At 41.1% G+C, this 27,559-nt stretch overlaps 1 protein-coding gene across 1 annotated transcript in view; it reads left to right on the top strand.

The window, feature by feature from the left end:
* The first annotated feature begins 1,977 nt into the window (after positions 1–1,977).
* The window catches only part of PDE4D (phosphodiesterase 4D), a 207,584-nt gene continuing 182,002 nt past the window's right edge, over positions 1,978–27,559 (top strand). Inside the window, exon 1 of the mRNA XM_063454049.1 lies at positions 1,978–2,025. The gene's annotated coding sequence lies outside the window, so the exon portion shown is untranslated. The remainder of the gene's footprint in view (positions 2,026–27,559) is intronic.

Below are 27,559 nucleotides of genomic sequence, written 5' to 3'. Positions count from 1 at the left end.
AGTTAGATATGTAATGCAGAAACAATGGCGTCTTGGTCTGGTGGGGACATCCACATATCACTTAGTATTCAAATGGTCCAGCCGTTCTGACTAAAGTTAAGAAAACGTTATCGGTCAAATAGCAGTGCTGATCGTAATCGGGGCCTAAATAAAGCATGCTCACCGTGCTTTCTGCCCAACCCTAACATGTTCTATAAATAACATTGTGACACCAAAACTTTGAATGAAGTCAGAATATTATGTAATCCTATATTTAGAAACTCCACACCTGCTGATTGATCCTCAATCTGGGAGCTACAATTCTACAACAGTTGGAGTTCTACAGCTTGCCACTGCTGCTCTTCTGTATACAGATCCTACGGAACATGTTAGCAAGTCGTACAAAATAAATAGATGCTCACTTTTCACTATTCCTTGCTTGGAGCATATCTCCCTGGTCATCTTCCGCAGTGATGTTGTCTTCTGTCAGGAAACACAGCATCACTGCCGAAGTCAACCAGGCGGATTTTTCTGCCAATGTCCGTTCTCCTAATACAGTGAGCTAACCGTGACACCATAAATTGTTTCCGGATTACATTTCCCACGATGCTCAGCTAGCTTTTAGAGTCTAAAAGCTAGCTGAGCATTGTGGGAAATGTAGTCCAGAAACAATTTATGGTGTCAAGGTTAGCCATCACTGTCCTAATACTTTCTGTGGGAGTGCTGCAGAGGTGTTCGTTTAACATAGATCCTGTACAACAACAAGTGCATGTATAAATAAACTAGTGGGATTTATGCACAAGGCTTTAGAGCTCGAAAAGATAACTATGGGTTGTACTATTTATCTTTTTTTTTTTTTTTTTTAATATGCACTAGTTATTACTTCAGCATGCCCGATCTGGCTTTCAGGGTGTGGCATAAATAAAATGAACCCCTGCAATTCTCAGTGCATATAAACATGTATGGCGTTTCTCTGTAAATGCGAAAGAGCACCAAATGAGGCTCAAAGTACCACGAGGCCGTAACGTTGGCCTGAACGTAGAGGGATGCAACAGTTCCTCTCTAAGTTGCATTAACTTTGCCTGGCATACGGCATGAAGCAAAAAAAAAAAAAAAAATTCAGGTTGATTTTTTGCATGATTTTCTATGAAAATTGAAGTGCCTGAAGGGTCAATTAAAAATAATCGCTGTCATGACTATACTTTATCTATCTGTGTTTGGATTGAACTCCCTCCATATTTAACCCCTTAAGGACACATGACATGTGTGACATGTCATGATTCCCTTTTATTCCAGAAGTTTAGTCCTTAAGGGGTTAAAGTCTTACTATCTGTACGTATTCCTGTTGATTTGTAGGATCACCAAGGTTCCTGCGCTTTCTGTTTTAATTCCAATTACTATAATCTTTTGCAATTGCTCCACTCACTGTAACTGGTTTTCTAGCAGACTTCCAGTCTGAGAAAGAATAAGTTGTGGGCGGATAGAATAGATTTGTTTACAGGTAAGTCCCATGTGACCCTGAGATGGATTAAAAAAAAACCAAAAAAAACCTAAAGCCATCATTCCAGTTTGTAATCAGGGACTGTCTCCAGCTCTAATAATAAATATGACATGTTCTTGGCAGAGTCCCACTTTTTCTCCTTTCTTTGTATTAGCCATTTTCCTGCTAGTTTCTCAGTAGTTTATAGAATCTCCTGTAACCTGCAAGATACAGTGAGGAAGAGAGATATGGAGCAGCTGGTGTTTCATGTGACTGGGTGACTCTGATGGGGAATACATTGAAAATGCAGTTCCTCCCCTGGAAATTCAAGACACTAGGCTAGGACTGTCACTTCCTAACACAGAGCTTGGAGGAAGCAGATCTTCTCTGTCTCTTGTGAAACTTGCTGCTACTGATTGCTGTTGGCCATGGATTATAGGATTGTGATCACATCACTGTAGTTCAGAATACTACCGATACTTTTTTTTCATTATTACGAAAATGAGCATTGTTTTGAAGCCAAGGTCTAGATCTACCAGTTCTCTGAGGACAACTGATGGTCTCTGGTAAATATGTGAATTGTTTTGCTTTTTCCTGCTTTACAGCAAAGTGTTAATTCCCAGCTGTCACACGACTACAACTCCCATCATGCTTTGCAAGCACGGGGCTGTAGTTTTGCAAGAGCTGAAGAGCTGTCTTTTAACTATTCGCCGTGCTTAGCTGTGCTTTTATGAGATATGAGCAGTAGCCCGTGTTGACATGCCTAGACTGTGAATATAAAAATGGGTTTGTCTGACTTTGGTCCTGAAGGGGTTAACCTTGTTGTTGGCATGGGTTTTTAAGTTTGCAAAATGCTAGTTTGCGTTTAACCACAAATAGATTAAAAAGAAAAGGCAGTAATGTATTTTTTTATTATTTTATTATTATTTGTTTTACCCATTAGGATACATTATAACCCAAACCAATGTTTTGGAACTGATTTAAGATCACGTTGACGATAGTCTGCTGCTGTTAACCCTTTCAGAACCAAGGTCATGCCATTATGGTCATGCTAAGTTGAATTGGTTCTGAAGAGGTTAAACTCAACTGTTTTGAGACATTTTTTTAAACCCAACCTAAAAATAGCTGTTTTCATAACATGTTGATAATACAGGGTACTAATAATGTCCTTTTGTGTCATTATCTCATCTCTGTTGTTGATTTGGGCTCAATCTCTCAGGACAAGGCTGTTTTATTTAACCTGGAAATTGAAAATGGTCTGACATAATGTGTATTGAACTCCTTGCATTGGCTGTTAGGTATGTGTCTGTGTGTTCATACAACTCAAAAAACTGACATTTTACAGTAATTGGGTGCCAATTAAAATTCTTTAAAGTCAAAATTAGAATCTCTTGGTAACTACATTTATAATACATTATCCTATAATGGAAGAGCAATGCATTTTATGGCAAAATAAGTCATCTTTATCAACAGCCAATCTTTCTAAAAACAAATTTAAAAAATCAAGTAAAAGCATCAGTGTTTAAATCTATACATTTTGAAATCTTTGTAATACAAAAAAAAATGGTAAATAATTCATGCAAAGCATACTAAAATAGTTTGTTTCTCTTCAATGTTTATTTTTTTATTTGTATTTGGGTCTATTAGTTTAGTATTTATTAGTTTATTAGTGTTTGTATATTAATCTCAAAACAGCAAATTATAGAATATTATCAGAAAGGTGCGTATCATTGTAATGATAAAAAAATATTAGTCATAATAATAAGATTCTATTAAATTAGTATTCTTGTGAAATAATATGTTGTGGGGACTAATCTCCTGCATACCATATTGTATGTTCATTAAGGAGAGCATCGTGATGAATTGTCCGCTATAATGCAAAAAAAATCTAACCAGTTTTGCGATAAATCCCTAAAGCTATTTTAACCTAAAACCTGCAAAATGCTATCAAATAACCCCAATTCCATAGACCCAACAAGTAAATTAGACAATTCTATTTAAATCACCAAAATCATTTATCTGAGTGTAAATCTCAATTTCTAGACAAAAATGGCTGAATTTGAATCGTTCTCTACATAATATTATTTATTTTCTGTTTCGGCCTAACATTCTAAACTCATTTTGAATTCCTGACATTTCTCTAATGATGGTAATCATTATTAGAATTTATATAGTTCCTGCATTTTTTGCAGCATTTTAACAATTATAGAATAGAGATATCTGAAAAGTTATTGGCATACTAAATAATATTAATAGAGACAAAAGGTAAATAAGGTCCTGCTTAGCAGAGCTGACAATCTAGGAGGATAAGCGATTAGCCACTTGTAACAGAAGATCCTGCATGCTTTGGAGATCATCTTAAAACCCCATTCATATTTGGATAGATGACCGCATTGTCGGATCTTGTTGACATTCTGTGAATCAGCCAATATTTCGTTACCTTGGCATTGTATAATGTTAGACCTTCAGCAGGACGTCAGCCTAGTTTTTTTGGCAAGTGGATAAGATTGGAATAAGATGTTCTGGAAAGGCCTTATAAAGCTTAAAGGGATATCAAATGAGGGTCATTTGCAGAGATTTGTACTTTGTACTTTGTTTGAAAATTCTACTACTGCAGAATATATCCGATTAATTCTGAATATTAACGCATGTTAATATTTCTTGAGTTTTTTCGCCTTGTGTGTAGAAACAGCTGAAGCAGCAAAGCTGATATGTACATTAAGTTTTCTAAATTACGCAGTGCACTGTGTAGCCCTCTGTACAGCCACATGTTTAAAATATAAATCTCTTTGATAAGAAATCCCCACCTTTTCTACTCCTGTATATGCTTAATTTATTTCACAGTGTACAAAATCACAAGATTTCGTTTATAAGTCGCTTTATAAAGTAGGAATTCAAAACTTTGTTTAACAAAAAAAAGTTTAAAGTACTGCTCCTTTAATTGTGAAGACAGGATTTTATAGCAAAGAACACTGAAGGTTTACAGTCACAGAAATGTTTGTTAAACTTTCTGGAGCCTCGGTATTGATTGTCAAGCTTTTAATAGCATGTCCTAGGATTTCACTGCTAAACATTGCACAGAAATCTAGCCCTATTTTTGTCACTAGATGCTTTCTGCTATAATTGTTATGCTACCTATGCTGTGAATGTAATTCGGAGGAAACTTTAAGTTATTTACATACGCCGGTCTAAAGTGGTTGTGTGAAGAATGTAAATTACTGGGAGTTTTAAGAATTGTAACGGAGTAGTTAAAAAATAATATAAAAATAAAAATATTGGACGTGTCCGTTTGATAAAATATATAAAATATCAATGCATCTGTAATTGGGACCTTAAATGTGTGCTTTTACTGGAGGTAAGATTGTATGAAAATAAGCTGCAATATCTCAAAAGCTGATGATAATAAAAAGGGTCGACTTGAAACCTGGATGTATCACAGACTAATCAATTCATTTTGACAACATAGAACATGAGGTAGTTCAGCCTATGATCTCTAAAAGAGAAAATAAGGCAGTAGTAAAAAGTATAAAAAGCAAATACTTAATTCTAAGTAGTACCAATTGTAACGCTTCAAACCACAAAAATGCTTCAGCTGACTGGTGCAGTATGTACAGTGAGGAGTGTTGCTGTGTGGTATGTGACTCAGGAACAAACAGGAAGTTCTCCCTCATGGCAAAGTCTTACTATAGAATGATTGGCCAGGTTCCTACAATCACAATAAATGTAGGAAACCAAGCATTATTCGCTGTCTGTAGAGTTTACGTTCCCACAACTACAGTCTTATCAACTATCTGTATAAAGATGTTTCCCTTGTGAGTAGCATTGAATGTAATTGTAATAATGTAATGATAAAGGATATCAATAAAATTGATAATTTAAGGTTGATTAAATATAAGTGGGTTGAATGTAAACAAGGAACATGTATTGTGAGAAATGTAATAATATGAGTGTTTCATGAGCTCGTGAACGTGATGTGGTCCATAGTTCATGCCTACTTGTTATTGCCATGTTGGCACTGTGATATCAAAAATTGTGACTAACGTGAGTAAGAGAACAGAAAGGGACTCCAAAAGACTGTGAGACCCTCCATTGACAAAGCGTGAATCCCATAGTCATAATTTGTGATGGCTGCTGGGATTGGCCAAAAGTTGGCTTTTGTCAACTTTTATCAACCTCATACTTTACCATAAGACAGCATAGTCCCTAGTTTGTCTTATGACAACTTTGGATTGTGTTTGAGAGATTATATTTATATAAAATGCTGAAAAGTAACAGATCCACTTTAAAGTATTGACTTCTATGTTCCATTAAATAATTTAGTTGCAATCTTTCTCAGTAACCTTCTAAGGAGTATTGTTAAGACTGTAAGTAACTGGGGAGAATTGGGTGTATTTAGAAGGCATTCCTATGTATGAAGAAAAAAAGACTACAATCAAAATAGGTCCAGCAGAAATATCTCACATTGATGCTTACCAGAGTAAATATTTGTTGTACTTTGTCTTTGCTGTATTTATCTTGGTAATAGGCTTCAAAAACCATGCTGCATAATGCATATTGACCAACATCACATGGGTACGTAGCTCAGAACTAAACATCAAACTCCAAATGACATACAAATGTGCCATTTAACTCAGTCTAATATTTACTAAAACATATTCTGTACTTCAGATTGAATAAGGTGAAAAAAATAACAAAGAACAGTGCAAGCATGTGTCAAGAGCTAATTGGATGCTGTCAAAAAGGTGACAGTCCATTATCTGAAAAGAAGGAACCTCTTGTAGGGGTCAAGGTGCCTTTCTAATACACCTTAGCCTAACATTTAAGGATGACAATTGCAGTGCTTTCCTAGCCTAACTGGCACATGGGCTTGAAGAGGAGCTGTCACTTATAACATATTAATATTGTGTTCCCTTATTTATTATGTAATCCCTTATATATAGAAGATATTTGTTTGAGACCTCTGAAAAATAGAAGGTAACAATTTGCATAGTGGTATTTACCTCAATCCCGAAACAAAGTGCGTCTACCTTGACTTCCTGTGAAATTATCATTTTAAAGTTGCACTTATTTGAGATTGGACATACTTAGTTAGCTTTGTACATCACTGATACTAAAGCCATTAATGATGACTAATAAGAAACACCTAATTATCCTCTTATGTAATAACCAGCAGTCTTTCTGACAGAAGGCTAGAGATCTATAGCTATGGATGGTGAAACAATCAGATACAAACATTGTCTAATAGACTGTGACATAGGTTGCAAATACCACGTTATTGTGAGATCAGGCCACCTTAAAGTGGATCTGTCAATTTCAGACCCCTGAAACAGACCGATCTAATGCGGGTCCAGTGGCCACTGTGTGCTATGGAGGTTTCAATTACCTCCACCTGTCCCTCGTAGCTGCTGCCATGTTAGAGCTACATATGTCTTCTTCTCCTTGTGCTTCTGTTGCCCGGAGCTATGTCAGTGTGGAAGAGTGAAACACTGAGGTCTATGGAGGGTCCCATGATACTGTGCTCCATAGACGAAGTGTGAGTTCCACAGCCGTCATTTGTGATGGCTGCTGGGATTGGCCAAAACTTGAGAGAGTAGCTCCTCCTTTTGCCAACTTTTGTCAATCTCAGGCTTTACCGTGAGACAGAGTAGTCCCTACTTTGTCTTATGATATCTTTGGATTGCGTTGGAAAGATTATATCTTTACAAAATACTGAAAAGTGACAGATCCTTTTTGAACTATACTGGCATGCAGTGAAGGTAGGGAAATGAGTTATGTGGCCATTCTAACTTATATCCAGCTTTGGGTCAATATGAGAGCATGTAAGGCTGTGTATAGTTAGTCTAGCTATAAAGTGATAGCAGTGCATGTTGGTATCAGTATTAAGCATTATGCATTGCATAACCACCATGTCACATAGACAAATAGGGACACTTTCATTTCAATGTTCTAGGACATTTTAGCTAACTTCATGACTTACTAACAGGGCCAGCGCGTCCATAAGGGCACCAGAGCAGGTGGATGCAGAAATCTGAATCCCTAGCCATTGGCCAGGGACCCACATTTTTTAACAGATGCCAGCATCCTACCTTGCCTTCCTGACTGCTCAGAACGGAATTGGAGTCAGTGTCATTATCTTCTGATAAGAAAAGAAAAAAAAATCTCTGAGATAAAGATGGGTATTTTTGTGAACCCTACATACTTATTATGTAATATAATATAATAAATAATAAGTATGTAGTGGTTTAAAAAAAAAAATACCACTCTCTGTTTCCTTAGATATATATATTTTTTTTACCTGAAGCTGAAAGAAGAAAGGTAAATTCTTAGTGTAGGACTCACCTAAAAGGTTTGCCTCAATGTGGCAGGTGAGCTTATACTTAAATAGCCATTGGAGTCAACCTGCACACCTCACACACAGCACCCTCACACACACACACACTGCACACCTCACACACAGCGCCCTCACACACAGCACCCTCACACACACACACTGCACAACTCACACACAGCACACTCACACCTCACACACAGCACCCTCACACACAGCACCCTCACACACATACTGCACACCTTACACACACACTGCACACCTCACACACAGTGCCCTCACACACAGCACCCTCACATACATACTGCACACCTTACACACACTATACTCCTCACAAATACACACTACATCCCTCACACATACACACTATACCCTTCACACACAGCTTACCTCACACATGCACACAGCAGCCCCCAAACACACTGCACCACACACACACCCACACACACAATACTTACAAACATATATATATATACAGGGAGTGCAGAATTATTAGGCAAATGAGTATTTTGACCACATCATCCTCTTTATGCATGTTGTCTTACTCCAAGCTGTATAGGCTCGAAAGCCTACTACCAATTAAGCATATTAGGTGATGTGCATCTCTGTAATGAGAAGGGGTGTGGTCTAATGACATCAACACCCTATATCAGGTGTGCATAATTATTAGGCAACTTCCTTTCCTTTGGCAAAATGGGTCAAAAGAAGGACTTGACAGGCTCAAAAAAGTAAAAAATAGTGAGATATCTTGCAGAGGGATGCAGCACTCTTAAAATTGCAAAGCTTCTGAAGCGTGATCATCGAACAATCAAGCGTTTCATTCAAAATAGTCAACAGGGTCGCAAGAAGCGTGTGGAAAAACCAAGGCGCAAAATAACTGCCCATGAACTGAGAAAAGTCAAGCGTGCAGCTGCCAAGATGCCACTTGCCACCAGTTTGGCCATATTTCAGAGCTGCAACATCACTGGAGTGCCCAAAAGCACAAGGTGTGCAATACTCAGAGACATGGCCAAGGTAAGAAAGGCTGAAAGACGACCACCACTAAACAAGACACACAAGCTGAAACGTCAAGACTGGGCCAAGAAATATCTCAAGATTGATTTTTCTAAGGTTTTATGGACTGATGAAATGAGAGTGAGTCTTGATGGGCCAGATGGATGGGCCCGTGGCTGGATTGGTAAAGGGCAGAGAGCTCCAGTCCGACTCAGACGCCAGCAAGGTGGAGGTGGAGTACTGGTTTGGGCTGGTATCATTAAAGATGAGCTTGTGGGGCCTTTCGGGTTGAGGATGGAGTCAAGCTCAACTCCCAGTCCTACTGCCAGTTTCTGGAAGACACCTTCTTCAAGCAGTGGTACAGGAAGAAGTCTGCATCCTTCAAGAAAAACATGATTTTCATGCAGGACAATGCTCCATCACACGCGTCCAAGTACTCCACAGCGTGGCTGGCAAGAAAGGGTATAAAATAAGAAAATCTAATGACATGGCCTCCTTGTTCACCTGATCTGAACCCCATTGAGAACCTGTGGTCCATCATCAAATGTGAGATTTACAAGGAGGGAAAACAGTACACCTCTCTGAACAGTGTCTGGGAGGCTGTGGTTGCTTCTGCACGCAATGTTGATGGTGAACAGATCAAAACACTGACAGAATCCATGGATGGCAGGCTTTTGAGTGTCCTTGCAAAGAAAGGTGGCTATATTGGTCACTGATTTGTTTTTGTTTTGTTTTTGAATGTCAGAAATGTATATTTTTGAATGTTGAGATGTTATATTGGTTTCACTGGTAAAAATAAATAATTGAAATGGGTATATATTTGTTTTTTGTTAAGTTGCCTAATAATTATGCACAGTAATAGTCACCTGCACACACAGATATCCCCCTAAAATAGCTATAACTAAAAACAAACTAAAAACTACTTCCAAAAATATTCAGCTTTGATATTAATGAGTTTTTTGGGTTCATTGAGAACATGGTTGTTGTTCAATAATAAAATGAATCCTCAAAAATACAACTTGCCCAATAATTCTGCACTCCCTGTATATACTACATGTGTATAAATATACAGGGAGTGCAGAATTATTAGGCAAGTTGTATTTTTGAGGATTAATTTTATTATTGAACAACAACCATGTTCTAAATGAACCCAAAAATCTCATTAATATCAAAGCTGAATATTTTTGGAAGTAGTTTTTAGTTTGTTTTTAGTTATAGCTATTTTAGGGGGATATCTGTGTGTGCGGGTGACTATTACTGTGCATAATTATTAGGCAACTTAACAAAAAACAAATATATACCCATTTAAATTATTTATTTTTACCAGTGAAACCAATATAACATCTCAACATTCACAAATATACATTTCTGACATTCAAAAACATAACAAAAACGGGGGGCGTGGCTTGACCGGGAACCAAGCTGGACGTGCAAGCCTAGAGCTCCTCGCTGACCCCCTGTACCAAACGCACACAACGGCTGAATACCGACCAATTAACCCTACCCCCTGACTCCTTACCCACCATGGAAAAACGCCAGCAGAGAAAACCGGGCACAAAAAAAACAGACACAGCCGCCACGGTACCCGATCTGTTTGCGGCCTCTCGCACGCCGCGCCAAGACATCCAAGATGGCGGCGGATCCAGCCCGCGAGCTCCGGGTTCGCCGGCAATCTCAAGCTCACCCCAGCCTCACGGCCCAGCCGTATCGGAAACGGCCCATATCCTGACCGAGCTGGCGGCGGTGAAAACCTACTTAGCCCGAGAGATTGACAGAAGCTCGAAGGCAGTGATGTCAGAAATCCACAAGTTGGGCGAGCGCACCGCAGACCTGGAGCAACGTGTGGAAACTACCACGATAGCTCACAACTTGGTAACCGCTCATGTTAATGCACTTACCACCCGACTAGAGGCCTCAGAGGCAGCGCTGGAGGACCTGGCGAACAGGTCGCGCCGCAACAACTTACGCGTGCGCGGCCTGCCAGAGCAACAGGACGAAGGCCCAATCCCGACCATGCTCCTTACACTCCTACGTCCTCTATTACCAGAAATACCAGACGAACACTGGCACATCGACAGAGCCCACAGGGCCCTGCGCGCCCGAAGAGACGACAACGCAAGACCCAGGGACATAATTGTCCGCTTTCTTCATTTTCAAACGAAAGAAGCAGTGCTACGGAAGGCCAGAGAGAGCCCTATAAAATTCCAAGACAGAGAAATCACCCTCTTCCAAGACTTGGCTCCCATTACCCTCCAACGCAGAAGAGAATGGAGGCCAGTTACTGAGCTACTCAGGGCCAACGCGATCAGGTACGCCTGGGGGCACCCGTTTAAAATAATGGTTTTTAAAAACGGCAGACCTCACATCCTCATGCCAGGCACGGACCCAGCACCCTTTTTTCGCGCCCTGGGCATAACACTACCAGAGAGCTTCTCGCTACCTGACACCTCCCTGCCAGCCTTACAACCCCTACCACGAGATTGGCACACCACCATGGAGTAAATAGGCGACAGACTGACACCAGCAACAAAGGCACTATCAACCTCCCGAGAGTGAGCACACCAGACCCCTCCGATGACTTCACGGCGCCATTCCAACCCTTTCCTATCCTCCGGCAGCAGAACACTAGACAACAGAGCACCCGAGACGTTTTGCCCACCGGTCGGACTGAAACCGTGACACCCAAAAATAAGGCTCCTTTCTACAATGGGCTCACGCTCCGAAGCTCACCCTTGCCACACGCACCGATCAACGGACTCTGTCCACGCTGACTATTACCTACACTTGATCGACGAGCTTTCTTCACCCCACCAACCTCCCAACTCCTGTCCCAGTGGCAACTACAACGATGAGCCACACTATGGACCTGTTTTTGGACTGCTGCGGACACTTTGGCACTGAAATCAGAAACTGATAATTGCTGTCATGTTCCTGACACCAAACGGAAGAGTAATGTATATAACTGCAATCTGTATGTGACAGCTAGCCAAGGCTCACACACCACAATAGATGCAACACGTTATTCCAGACACCAACCCACCACACATCCACACCACACGATGACAAAGGTTCAAGGCAAGGGGTCACACACTATACAGGGGAAGCATACACCCGGACAACATGGAGTCACGGGCCGTGGCGGGGGGGGGGTGGGGGGATGGGGTGGTGGGTGGCGGGTGGGCTGGGGGGATGTGGCGGGGCCGAGGTGGACAGCGGAACACATGCATACCGGGACACAAAAGTTACTTAAAGGGGGTGTTATGATGGAAATGGAGGGGACAGCGGGATTGTCATGTTTCAGATGTGTACCGATATGTCTTGATGTGTGTGAATATGTAATACTGTATGCAACCACCGATGACTGGTCCCCGCCCTTCCTCCGCCCTCCCCCCCCCCTCCCCCTCCCCCTTCCTCCTCCCCCCCCCCTCATCTCCTTGGGCAACCACCCGCTTGACAGACCGACCAAAGACCCCTGCAGCCGGACCCCCACCCCCCCCCTCCCCCGATATCCAATAATAAAGACTACGAGGAAAAAAAAACAAAAAAAAAAAAAACAAAAAAAAAAACAAAAAAACAAAAAAACAAAAAAACAAACTAGAAGTAAAAAAAAAAAAAAAAAAAAACCCCTGGCGCTATTGTGCTCACGACCGGGAGAACCACCGAGGATCAGACGGGATGACCCAACTGGACTCACCCACAAAAGCCTTTGCTTTCCCCATTCCCCTCCCTCCACACCCCCCAACTCCCAAAAGCTACCCGCTTCAATTGCGCACCGAAGCAACACAGTACATAAGATCCGAAGGCGGGGAAGCTGAATCACCCTCTAAGTTCTCCAAGAGCTTCCTGCATACTGCAGTCATAACTGACATTTGTTTCTTGGTATCAGGGGGCCACACCGGCAGACAGGTTCATGACCCACCACTCCCAGACTGTAGCAGTCGTAGGGGAGACAAGGGTCTGTACACCCCCCCATGGTCTGGCACAGGATAAGACCAGACACGTACGGCAGCACCGTACTACCCCTCCCCCAAACCCTCCTTGCCCCTCTCTCCTTCTTTTTCTCTTCCGTACCCTCCCTGACACCCCACCCACCCCATGCGCACACCGGTCTTGGACGCAGTTAGCGACACAACATACTCGCTCGCAATCCCTCTCCCCGACAGGGTTCTACAGGAACAGAGGTGGGAGTACACCCCACCCCCCGTTACATACTTACGCCAGCCGACCCCTATTGCAGCAACAAAGCGCCCCGAGTATCCCTCGGGACCAAATGCACCCACCAAAACTACCTGATCATGTCTCTTAAAATATCCTCGCTTAACGTTAAAGGCCTCAACGCCCCACGCAAGCGAAGGACACTCTTCAGAGAACTAAAAAGGTTAAATCCCGACATTGCTTTCATACAAGAGACACACCTGTCTCGGTCCGCCCAGGTCTCCCTCCGCGACTCCACATACCGCCTGACCGCTGAGGCACGCACCTTCCGTAAACACAACGGAGTAGCGATCCTCACGCACAAGCGATGCCCAGTTCATATAACCCAAGTGACTTCAGACCCAGACGGCAGATATGTTGTAGCGACTGGCCGGATTCATTCACAACTCATCCACTTAATCAACATATATGCCCCCAACACATCTACACCCCAATTCTGGAGCCAGTTGTCTGACATGGTCCTTGCGCTCCCCACCGGAATCCTCCTCCTAGGCGGAGACTTAAACGCAACACCCGCTCCGGCAGTTGACAGAAGCTCACGCCCAGGATTGCTTAGATCCCATGGCATGGGCGCCCAAGACAAACAATTACACCACTTTATCCGCAAAACAGGCCTCATAGACGCATGGAGGGCACAACACCCCTCTGTAAGAGACTACACCTATTACTCGCCGCCCCACGATACATACTCACGCATAGACATGTTCCTGACCAACCATGCAGCCTACACGAAAACACAAAAAACAGACATAGGTACCATTGCGTGGTCGGACCACGCAGACATCGCCATCTACCTTACAGGGCTCCAATGCCCCACCCCATGGACGTGGAGACTAAACACGTCCCTACTCAAGGACCCCCAGGTGGTAGACGACATACAGAAACAATTGACCACATACTTTACAGAAAACCTAACACCAGACATCCCAATGACCACGATATGGGCAGCCCACAAAGCTGTGATCCGAGGCTCCCTTATCAAAATAGCAACCCACAAAAAAAAACAAAAAACACAGAAACTCACTCAACTACTAGAAACCCTCCGCACAGCGGAGCAACGCCACAAAACTGACCCGACTCCCCAAACGCTACAACTTCTCCAAAACACCCGCATTACGATCAGACAACTGCTCATAGACGATACAGCCCGAGCACTCACTTGGACAAGAAGAACATACTACGACAAGTCCAACAAAATGGACACGCTGTTAGCCCGCACACTACGACCCAGGACCCAACACCCACATATCACCAAGATCAGAGCCCCAGACGGCACACTGAAAACGTCCCCGGCAGACATTGCCCAAATTTTCACAACTTTCTACACTACACTATACAACCACTCCCCACAAGATGACACCACACAAGCTGTGGAGTCCCAGAAAATAACGGACTTTCTAACCCACTTAAACTTACCAAAACTGAACGCTGCTGCCATAACGGAACTGGCAGCACCAATTACCAAAGACGAAATTGATTCAGCCATCTCCGCTCTCAAAAGCAATAAAGCCCCCGGTCCAGACGGTTTTGAGGGCAGCTACTACAAAACCTTCAGAGACACTCTCGTCCCACATTTAGAATCCCTATTCCGGGACCTGATGCAGGGGACCCCACCAGACAGGGACATGACACGGGCAAACATCATTCTGCTACCAAAGCCAGGCAAAGACCACACACAGCCAGAAGCATACCGACCTATCTCACTCATAAACCACGACAGCAAACTATTCGCCAAGATATTAGCAGGAAGACTGAACCCATACCTGACAAGCCTAGTCCATGCAGACCAAGTAGGATTCATACCGGGACGCCAGTTATTCGAAAACACGAGACGTAACATCGACTTAATAGGGTTCCTAGCAACCACAAAAACACCGTCCCTGGCACTCTCCCTTGATGCTGAAAAAGCATTTGACCGTGTAAAATGGCCCTATATGTTCACCCTCTTAGAACACCTACACATGCCCCCCACATACATCACAGCCATCCGTGCACTGTACACATCAGTCTCAGCGCAAATAAAGATAACCGGGACGACCTGCCCGTCCTTCACCATAACCAATGGCACCCGACAGGGATGCCCTCTATCCCCTCTACTCTTTGTGCTGACACTCGAACCACTTCTCCAGGCAATACGGGAACACCCACAAATCAAAGGGGTCAAAATTGACGACCAAGAATTCCTGGTTTCAGGATACGCTGATGATATCCTCTTGACCGTAACGGAACCCATACCCACGCTACAGGCCCTGCTCCCACTTCTGGGCACATACGGGACGGTCTCGGGATACAAAGTGAACGTAGAAAAATCCAGTGCTCTCCCAATAAACCTCACACAACCGGACTTAAACAAAATCACCTCAGAACACCACATACGTATTACACCAACATGCCTTTCGTATCTGGGCATCAAATTACCGACAGACATAACTACACTCCACAGACTAAACTACACACCTATGATAGAAAAACTCATCTCGGACATGGAGACCTGGGCGGACAAACCCATATCCTGGATAGGGAGAATACATTCAATCAAAATGAATGTCCTGCCCCGAATTTTATTTCTTTTCCAGGCACTACCCGTACCCATCACGAAACATAACCTCATCCCCCTACAACGAGCAATAGACAGGTTCATATGGCAAGATAAGAGGCACAGAGTAGCCCGCAACATACTGTATCGCCCCAGATCGAGAGGAGGGTTAGGACTACCCCACCTTCACTTTTATTACATAGCTGCCCAGATGGCACAAATAGCCCTATGGCACACCCCCCCAGAGACCAGACGGTGGGTAGATCTGGAATCAGCACTAATGAGATCCGACCTCCCACAATTCTACATCTGGACGCCAAAGGAGCACAGAGCGCTCCTGAGAACGGCGTGCCCGGCCATCACCAACTCTATCCAATTATGGGACACCTATGCCATCAAATACGAACTCACCACAGCAACTTCCCCTCTTACCCCAATTTACCGTAACAGGGCATTCACACCAGGCATGAGACCCCGGGACTTTAGGGGCCTGGAACACGCAGGACTTCAGAGGGTGCACCAACTATACACCGGAGACACGATAGTAGCATTCCCAGATCTACAATCCAGAACAACCTTGAAGCCAGCCGACTTCTTTAGATATTTACAACTCAGACACTACGCAGCCCAAGCGATGGTGAAAACCGCCGCTAAAACCACTCCAACCTTCTTTGAACGCATCTGCCTAGCGGAACAATATCAAAGAGGCTTAATCACCCAGCTGTACTCCCACCTCTGTTCCACCACACGGGAATGGGGGACCCTGCAATACACTGTTAAATGGGAAACTGACTTGGGGGAGACCCTAGAGGGTATAGACTGGCAGGATATTTGGGAAGCTAATGCCAAAACCTCCATCTGTGTAACGATGCAAGAACAGGCATATAAGACGATGCTCAGATGGTATACTACCCCGGTCCAACTCTATCACATGAAGAAAACACCCACAGATCTCTGTTGGCATAACTGCGGAGAGAAGGGGACTTATGCACACATGTGGTGGTATTGCCCCACGATAAAAATGTACTGGGAAAACATCCAGAAGCTTGTATCGCAGATTTTAAATAGACCAATAGGCCTAAACCCCTGGACCTTCCTCCTAGCCAGACCCCTTGACGATTTGCCCAGACAAGAACAACAATTACTCAACAAGATAGCGCTAGCTGCAAGAAAGGCACTGGCCCAAACATGGTTGCAGCCCACCCCCCCACCATTGTCCACGGTGCTCAACATAATCAAAGAGTGCCATCTCATGGACAAATTAACGGCCCAAACGAGAGGCACCATGAAAGCATTCACAAAGGTATGGGAACCATGGGATAATTACACGGACGACTAAGTAGTCACAAGTGACATCCAAGACCACCCTTTCCTCCCCCCCCACCCCCCCCCCCCTCCTTCCGACCAACAGTTTTCCACCACCCCTTCCCTCAATTCTAGGCCGAACTCACCGGTAACTCGGCCTATACGTTCAACACACCCGCACCATTGCAACGGAACGTTAATGTTGTAAAATTGTTATTTGGTCAAAAGTTGTAAGCTAAAGTTATCACTGTTCCTAGGTGTTGTTCATACTTTAATATCAAAAAACGATGACAGACAGATGTTTAATACGTATGATCTAAATGGCTGATTATGTAAACCACTTGTACTTTTTTAAGGCTTCTGCGCAAGCCATATAACTGCATAACCTACATATGTCTGTCATTGACAAAATAAAGAATTATAAAAAAAAAAAAAAACATAACAAAAACAAATCAGTGACCAATATAGCCACCTTTCTTTGCAAGGACACTCAAAAGCCTGCCATCCATGGATTCTGTCAGCGTTTTGATCTGTTCACCATCAACATTGCGTGCAGCAGCAACCACAGCCTCCCAGACACTGTTCAGAGAGGTGTACTGTTTTCCCTCCTTGTAAATCTCACATTTGATGATGGACCACAGGTTCTCAATGGGGTTCAGATCAGGTGAACAAGGAGGCCATGTCATTAGATTTTCTTCTTTTATACCCTTTCTTGCCAGCCACGCTGTGGAGTACTTGGACGCGTGTGATGGAGCATTGTCCTGCATGAAAATCTTGTTTTTCTTGAAGGATGCAGACTTCTTCCTGTACCACTGCTTGAAGAAGGTGTCTTCCAGAAACTGGGAGTTGAGCTTGACTCCATCCTCAACCCGAAAAGGCCCCACAAGCTCATCTTTGATGATACCAGCCCAAACCAGTACTCCACCTCCACCTTGCTGGCGTCTGAGTCAGACTGGAGCTCTCTGCCCTTTACCAATCCATCCATCTGGCCCATCAAGACTCACTCATTTCATCAGTCCATAAAACCTTAGAAAAATCAGTCTTGAGATATTTCTTGGCCCAGTCTTGATGTTTTAGCTTGTGTGTCTTGTTCAGTGGTGGTCGTCTTTCAGCCTTTCTTACCTTGGCCATGTCTCTGAGTATTGCACACCTTGTGCTTTCGGGCACTCCAGTGATGTTGCAGCTCTGAAATATGGCCAAACTGATGGCAAGTGGCATCTTGGCAGCTGCACGCTTGACTTTTCTCAGTTCATGGGCAGTTATTTTGCGCCTTGGTTTCTCCACACGCTTCTTGCGACCCTGTTGACTATTTTGAATGAAACGCTTGATTGTTCGATGATCACGCTTCAGAAGCTTTGCAATTTTAAGAGTGCTGCATCCCTCTGCAAGATATCTCACTATTTTTAACTTTTCTGAGCCTGTCAAGTCCTTCTTTTGACCCATTTTGCCAAAGGAAAGGAGGTTGCCTAATAATTATGCACACCTGATATAGGGTGTTGATGTCATTAGACCACACCCCTTCTCATTACAGAGATGCACATCACCTAATATGCTTAATTGGTAGTAGGCTTTCGAGCCTATACAGCTTGGAGTAAGACAACATGCATAAAGAGGATGATGTGGTCAAAATACTCATTTGCCTAATAATTCTGCACGCAGTGTATATATATATACTACATGTATATATACTACAGAACATACTGCACCCCTAAACTCATTACATTTTAGACACACACTAGATCCCTTAACCAAGTCTGGATCATCTACCCGTATACACGCACTAGATCCCTATATACACTCTGAATTATCTACACGCACACTAGATCTCCTATACACACTCTGGGCCCCCTTTTCAGTGGGCCGCTGTGATTAAAAAAATGCCCGGGCCAAATTTTTTTCCCAGTCCGGCCCTGGTACGCAAGTATGTATTTTCTTTCTTTTTTTTTTTTAATGTATTGGGGTTGATGAATACTATAGTCATTGCTGCCGCTCAGGAATAGTGGAAGTTTGAGCGCAAGACATAATTGTGTATATTTGTATTCTCTTCTGATGATAACAAGAGGAGGCGTGACTTTCACTTTTTAACCTCCCTCAGATCCTTATGTGGTAATCCTGACGCTTATTGGGTCGGCCTCCCTCTGCAGGCTTCAAAATGGCACTGGCACAGTAAGTCTGCGGATTGACCAGTGAGCCACTATGTAAAAAGAGAGGGCCAGCATCTGCACAGGACTCCTCAATAGAGTCCACACACACCTAGGCAACACCATTTCTACACAAAACTGGTATTAACTGAACACGCTGACATTAATCTAACGCCACTCTGTCAGCCAGCCCTGTACATTACAGTAAATGGTTCACTGTCTCACCTGCCTGCCTTCAGCTAAGCTCCACATGCAGGGTCTCAACAGGGAGGGGTGACATGAGGGTATGACGTGGCACCTCACTGGCTGGCAGCTAGAGTTTTTGGATGAGGAAGGCAGCGTGTGGTGACTGTGAGAGGTGAGTAAGTTATTGGAAATATCAATTAATAACAAGACCCACACCGATTATCAGAAATATGCAGAATATTGGCCCTAATAATCGGTGGAATTGATTATCGTTCTATCCCTAATTTTATTTACCCAGACTGATTTCTTACTGTAGTTGAGACTACTATGTGGAGCATTGCTATAAAATGAGGCACACTAAGAATACCAAAATCCTATAAAAGAAGGACATTTGGTTAAAAAATGGATTGGGACCAAAAGAGGGACTGTTCCTCATAAATAGGGACACTTGGGAGGTATGATTATTCGTGTGAAAAAATAAATTGTGCGGATTTCCCATACAGCAGTACTGGTGCAATAGACTGGTATAGACACTAATGCAAGGATGCCTTAATTAAGAGTACACACTATATTACTTATACTACTGTTCATAATAATATTTATGTCATTAGCAGTTCCTTTTGAATAAGCAAAATTAATTTTACACATTTTATGATGTATTGCAATATATATTTGTTGGCTGTCTATTGTCTGAATAGAGAATAGAATATGATTCACTTGAATAATTGTTTATGTGTTTACATGTGGACACACTTTATTTACGCATTGGACGCTATAAGTGTGACATCATTCTGCCCGTTTATGTACTTTGCTCATTTCAAACAACTGGAAATCCCTCAAAATCTACAAATATAAACTAGAGTCCTGGCCAAGCAGAGATAATCCGTCAAAGAATTTATCAACATTTCAGTCCTCAAAGACCGTAGACCATATGAGGACATTAGATGTTCTTGTATATTGCAATCCCCTCTCAATCTTGCTAGTTCTTTTTGTGTGTTTAACAATAATCATATATTCTGAATACACATTAAAATACAGTATATATTTTAAAAAACTGCACATTTTAAAGGTACACAGCGTTCTTCACTAAAGTGAGAAAAGTCGGGAATTGAAAGTGTATTCAAAATAAACAAATTTAAAAGGTTTCTCCAAGCACCATAACCACTACATTGACTTAAAGTGGTCATGGTGCCTGAAATGTATATGTGCAGAGTTTTGCTATGAAGCGCTGCAAATATGGATATGAACCCCTCGGCTGCAATGTTTGTAACTCCACCCACAGTAGTGGCAGCCTCCAATAGGAGCACTGTTCTCCCGCACACGCATTTTTAGTCCCAATGTTCCCCATAGAGTACTGTTAAATGCGTTGGCGTGACGTTGTGGGAGGCAGGATGAGTGGCTGCAGGAATTAATCTAGGAGGAAAAGGAGGAAAAAAGTAAGTAATACCCTTTTCCATAAACTTTTATTTAGATTTAGGGGAGAGTCTACATGTAAATAAAGGGGATTACATAATGGCATTATGAATACAGGTTTATATTCCTACTGCTATAGAGTTCCTTTAAATTTGAAATTCACTTTGATGTCATGACAGTTCTTAATTTAGTGAATAACCCTGATATTCTATTCTCGAGTTGACCCCATTTTTCAAAATACGTCATAAAGATAATCCACCATCCATCTCTATATAAAGCAATAATTTAAAAAGAAATAGATACATGAAAAAAAAAAAAATAACTTTGACTATTCCTGCGCTTTGTCTCTACCTACAGAGATCTCCACTCAGACATGCTGTAGCGGGCACCTGACAACCAATCCTAACCATCCCATAATTTCAGTTTCCAGCGGGTGTGTCGAGTATTTCCTTTAAAGCCGTGCTCAGCTACCTTCAGAGACCTGAACACGTTTTCCTAGAATAATTAAGGAGATAAAATGTGTTGATAAGAACTCTATCTGTCTTAAGTAATGATGTGTAAAGTCCCATTGAGTATACAAGCTTCACAAAAAGATGTTAAAATGGTAACAATTATTTAAACATAGAAAATATAGACGTCATTAGGTAAAGCCTGCCAGTTCTTTCTGAACAAAAAATGCACAGATATGTCCAACATGAATTTCTAGAATGTTACAAACTGACAAACTATATATGTCATTCTACAGATAGAAATCCTGGACAATCCACAAATAAATCCTAAGAGGGCACAAACTCATTAATTGCTAAGTAACTGGGGGAGATAATAGCGTTTTATGTTAAACACTGCATTTCTTAGGGTTAATCGGGTTTAATGTTACATTTTTATCGAGGTGTTTAACCCCTTAAGGACACGTGACGTGTGACATGTCATGATTCCCTTTTATTCCCGAAGTTTGGTCCTTAAGGGGTTAAAGGTACACCCGAGGCACCAAAACCACTCACCTTAATTAAGTTGTCTTAGTGCATAAATGATGCCCTTCTTGTCTGGTAATGTTTACATTTAAAAAAAAATATTTGTCACAAGAGACTTTTTAAATAGCCTAAATTACACATTGATGGTGCTGGCGGCATTTTAGTCTTCTACCTGCAGGAGTATGGACACTATTTCAGTGGCAGTAAGGGCTAGCATCTTTCAGAGGGATAAGCTACCTCATCCGGCTCAAGTGCATTGAGCGGACCCCAGCAGTGAACCAACGGAGTGGTAACCCTGAAATGACTCTTATAACTGCACCGTATCTCATACTTTCTCATTTTTTCTGTAAGAGTACCTATAAGGGGAGAAGGGGGATATTAATAAATTAACAGTACCACACTATGTTTTTATTCTTTTGTTATTTTTAAGGTGGATACAATATATGTGATTTGACACAGAAGTGATTGTGTATATCAAAGAGTTGAATTAACATTCCAATATCAAGTCCACAATTATACAGACGCTGATATCCTTTCCTTGATACCCGGAATTAGAACTTTGGACATTTTTTTTTTTTATATGTGTTTGCAGTACTTCAGTTTTATTCTTTGAGTGGGTCATGTCTACTAAATTTTTATATTTTGCTAAAGCCACACCTCTAGTGTCGGAACAACCACAACTACAGGTGCTTCCTCACTGCAGACCTTTGATTTTTTTTAAATAATTCACATTCAGTATCATCACACACTGCATCATGAAGCCTTTGTGATGAGCTGAAAGTAGTTATCTGACGTCCTCTTCCTATTAAAGAAATAAACATAACCTCTGAGGATCACAGCACCCCCTATCTAAGCCGTACTTACTAATACCAGCAATGGGTGACTTTGATAGCTGACCGTCATAGTCATCTGACACTCTCAGACTATCACTGCCACCCATCCCTGGTCTGGCAAATGCAGAAACATTAGAGAGAAGGGCTGAAATGCAGGCTTTCGGAACCCTCATTTAACAGTGGGGCTGCACCAGGTGTCAACAAAAACCATAGAACGTCAATGAGATGAATTTGCTTATGGTCTATGGACTGTCACTGTAAAGATTTTGAAATATTTGTGTTTATTAACACACCCAGTTACTTTTTACTCCGCTGCAGTCTCTCCTTTGCTACGGCAAGGTGTTTATGCCTTCTTTTACACATAGGCCATAGACTGGTTATGTTTATGTAAGCTATGACATAAGTGCTAAAATTAATGTATTTATTTTGTACTGCAGTTAGTTGACAGGGATTGATTATGATGAGAATGACGTCTTATTCACCAAAGTTCATGACATACAAGTATAAATAAAACATAATCTAATCACAGTAGATTATTTTTGAAATATTATCACAAGTATATAAACCTTAATATCAATGTACAGTAACCTTTTCACTCTATGGGTTTACAGGGACCTTTTTTTCACATCCACCAAGCTCTTATATGTCACACATCTTCTAGTCTTTATTGTTACATATCTAATAATAGTTTACTTTGTCGCAGCTTTTAAATGGTTCATGTCTGACTCCCAACATCACAACATTGCCCTTGCAAGCGTAAAAGAAAGCAAAGAGTGGACACCAGTCCATACTGTTTAGACAAGGAAATGCACTGTTTATTAATTACACGTCAGTAATATTATAATGGAGATACCTCAAGATCAGCGATGTCAAATCCATCACATTGCTTGTTCTCCTGCTACTCGGGGGAACTGAGTTGGTAATCAGCGTTGGCCAATGGGGTAGCCCTTCATTCTAAAGTTACAAGGAAGGGAGGAACTGAATTGAAAGGTGTGGATCAAATTCAGTTACTGAAGGGATGCAGATATATAAAGATTGTTGTGATGTAGAGTTGGTGAAGAGAATCACATAAAGCTGGTGAAGAGAATCATGTAGACCTGATGAAGAGAATCACGTGAAGCTGGTGAAGAGAATCACGTGAAGCTGGTGAAGAGAATAACGTAGAGTTGGTGAAGAGAATAATGTAAAGCTGGTGAAGAGAATAATGTAAAGCTGGTGAAGAGAGTAACGTAAAGCTGGTGAACAAATTAACGTAAAGCTGGTGAAGAGAATCACGTAAAGCTGGTGAAAAGAATAACGTAGAGTTGGTAAAGAGATTAACCCCTTAAGACCGTAGGGCGTTCTATGCCGTCTTTATTTAGATGGCTCTAAACGCCGCAGGGCGGCATAGAACGCCCTGCGATCTTTTGTACTTACCCGGTAGCCGGCGATCCCACGCCGGCGATCGCAGTATGGGGACTTACCTGGGAGCCCAGGGAGTCCCATTCCATCCTCTTCGGCCCCCCCTGGGCCATGTGATCATGAGGTCCTGCGAGGACCTCGCGACCACATGGACGGCATAGCCGTCCAAGGCAATGCCAGCAGGGGGAGTGCCTGTAATGACAGGTACTCCCCCTGCTGTCTGAAAATAAAATTAAAACATGTTAAAACAGTGTAAAAATAACATTATATATACTTAGATCATATATTTATTATATATATGATCTAAGTATATATATATACACATATACACACATACACTGTCTACGTGTATTTTTAATTAATATATACATAATTATATAAATATATTAATATCAAAATACACGTACAATTATATTGATTAACTATATATATAATTTTCATTATATACATATTTATATATAATAAAAAATAAATAAATATATAAATACGTAAAACAATTAAATTAAAAAAATAATAAAAAATAAATAGATAAAAAATATATATACATGCGTAATTTCGTTATAACTGTATTTTAAAATTAATATATATTGATATCAAAATACATCTAGAACAAAATAATATATATATCTATATACATAAGTATATACGTATATATCACTATATATATATATAGTTACATAGTTACATAGCTGAAAAGAGACTTGCGTCCATCAAGTTCAGCCTTCCTCACATATGTTTTTTGCTGTTGATCCAAAAGAAGGCAAAAAAACCCAGTTTGAAGCACTTCCAATTTTGCAACAAGCTAGGAAAACAATTCCTTCTTGACCCCAGAATGGCAGTCAGATTTATCCTTGGATCAAGCAGTTATTACCCTACATTGAAAGATTATATCCTTGAATATTCTGTTTTTGCAAGTATGCATCTAGTAGCTGTTTGAACATCTGTATGGACTCTGATAAAACCACTTCTTCAGGCAGAGAATTCCACATCCTGATTGTTCTTACAGTAAAAAAACCTTTCCTTTGCCTTAGACGAAATCTTCTTTCTTCTAGTCTAAACGCGTGACCTCGTGTCCTATGTAAAGTAAAGTACCTATATATAAATAAAAATAATAAAACAAATATATATACATATATATATACACACATATATGTATAATAATTCTACGTATATATTTATGTAATAATTTTACATAATTAGGTCATTTTATTAATTACAATTTGCAGGACCTGCCTGACAACCCAGGCCGAAAGTTCAGGGAATTAAATTTTCTAGCACTATATTTAACCCTCTAACTTTCCAAGACACCATAAAACCTGTACATGGGGGGTACTGTTTTACTTGGAAGACTTCGCTGAACACAAATATTAGTGTTTCAAAACAGTAAAATGTATTACAACGACAATAACGTCAGTGACAGTGATATTTTTTGTGTTTTTCACACAAAAATGGCACTTACACTGACGATATAATTGTTGTGTACATTTTACTGTTTTGAAACACTAATATTTGTGTTCAGCGAAGTCTCCCGAATAGAACAGTACCCCTCATGTACAGGTTTTATGGTGTTTTCAAAAGTTACAGAGTCAAATATAAGGCTTGCGTTTCAGTTTTTTCACATTAAAATTCGCCAGGTTGCCTTTGAGACCGTACGGTAGCCAAGGAATAAAAATTACCCCCATGATGGCATACCATTTGCAATAGTAGACAACCCAGGGTATTGCAAATAGGGTATGTTCAGTTTTTTTTAGTAGCCACTTAGTCACAAACACTGGCCAAAATTTGCGTTCAAATTAGTATTTTGCATTTTTAAATATTAACACTAACTTTGGCCAGTGTTTGTGACCAAGTGGCTACTAAAAAAGACTGGACATACTCCATTTGCAATACCTTGGGTTGTCTACTTTTGCAAATAGTATGCCATCATGGGGGTAATTCTTATTCCTGGGCTACCATATGGTCTCAAAGGCAACGTAACCAATCTGGCGAATTTCAATGTGAAAAAAACTGAAATATGTAACACGCTATATTTGACCCTGTAACTTCCCAAAATACCATAAATCCTGTACATAGGGGGTACTGTTTTACTCATGAGACATCGCTGAATACAAATATGTGTATTGTATTGCAGTAAAAGCAAACAGTGTTTTGACATTCACAGTTAAAATGTCACGTAGAACAAAAACATTTTTTACAATTCTTACTTTCTCCCATTTTTTAATATTTTTTTCATATTAAATTATGTTCCATACCTAAATATTTGATGTTAAACGAAAGCCCTGTTTCCCCTAAATAAAATGATATATAATAAGTGTGGGTGCATTTAATATGAAAGAGGTGAATTACGGTTGGACAGACATATAGCGCAAATGCCAGGTTTTGTATAAGTTTTGTTTTGATCACAACTTGTACATTTGGCTGCGGTCTTAAGGGGTTAAAGTAGAGGTTGTGAAGAGAGTAACGTAAAGCTGGTGAAGAGAATACCGTAAAGTTAGTGAAGAGAATAACGTAGAGTTGGTGAAGAGAGTAAAGGTTGTGAAGAGAATCCCATAGAGTTGGTGAAGAGAGAGTTCATATTGAGGGACTGATAGAAACTTATATCGACAATGAGATGCAGGATGGAAGCAAATGGAGAGAGGTTGGAACTTTAATGTGGACAGAAGAAAAAGAAATGGCAAAGCGTGAAAAGGAGAATGAGAAGGGCAAAGGGTGAATGGAAGCAAGTGTGGGCACTTTTAGTTCTGTTAGTTTATTTTTGCTGAAGAGTTGTGGCTCAGCTTGTTAACCATCAATGATGTAGTTGATATAATGTGGAGCCTATTCACCTTTAATGCACGGCAATATTCATAGAAGTCTATGGTGATGAATAAGCATTGCATCCAGGTCTGTTCATGAAAGATCAGGTTGTACTGAATTTGCAATGAGCTGGATTGTATTAGGCAAAAGAGGGATCGTAGGAAGTCACAAAATGTTTGCCAGTTCCAACAGCACTTATTTTAACCAACTTATGCTGTACTGCTTAGAGCAAGTTCAATAGAAAAAAACTAATTTACTATTAAAATTATACCAAGTTGTTTTAGAAAGTCCTACAGATTAAACCTGCAAAACGTCTTATGTTTTACAGTGTGTGTAATGTGCAAGTTATCTTGCATTGCACCCTATATGGATGGAAGCTGTCCAGGTGCCTTATTCTTTTAAGTTACTGACCTGCTTGTTATCTATGACCTATAGAATAACATCCATATATTACAGACTTGACTACATTGCTTTTGAAGCTTAGTCTAGTGGCGCAGAGGTAAACAAGCTGTGCTTTGTGTAGAGGAGATCCTGCAGTTAATGAATAGTTATTATGCTAGAGACATTGAATTATTAAAGATATAAACATAACCTCAAAGGAACACAGCACTTACCTTTAAACAGCACCTGCCCGTCCCTCCTTCCCCACAAAAAAAAATTACATGGTTATCATAGTTATCCAGAACCCCCCAGAAAAAAAAGGCAGTTTACAATTGCCGAATACTGCTTAGCTGTACAGATATTTTAGATAAAGATCATTACGTTGTTTAAAAAACAAAACAAAAAAAAACGTATCTGCTGCCACTCCAATACAATTGATGCACTATTAGAAATAACTTATTGAGCAGTGCTTCCTGCTGGGATCTCACACATGTAATAGACTACATCAACAAACTTGGTATCAAAGTATTCAGGACTGCAGCATATTTCACGTAATTTGTACGTAATTTACTTCATCAGAATCTTATGAAAAACATTGCTA

This window comes from Pelobates fuscus, chromosome 5 (assembly GCF_036172605.1).
Source record: "Pelobates fuscus isolate aPelFus1 chromosome 5, aPelFus1.pri, whole genome shotgun sequence".
In the NCBI taxonomy this organism is placed as follows: Eukaryota; Metazoa; Chordata; class Amphibia; order Anura; family Pelobatidae; genus Pelobates; species Pelobates fuscus.
This window is presented reverse-complemented; position numbering and strand designations above follow the sequence as displayed.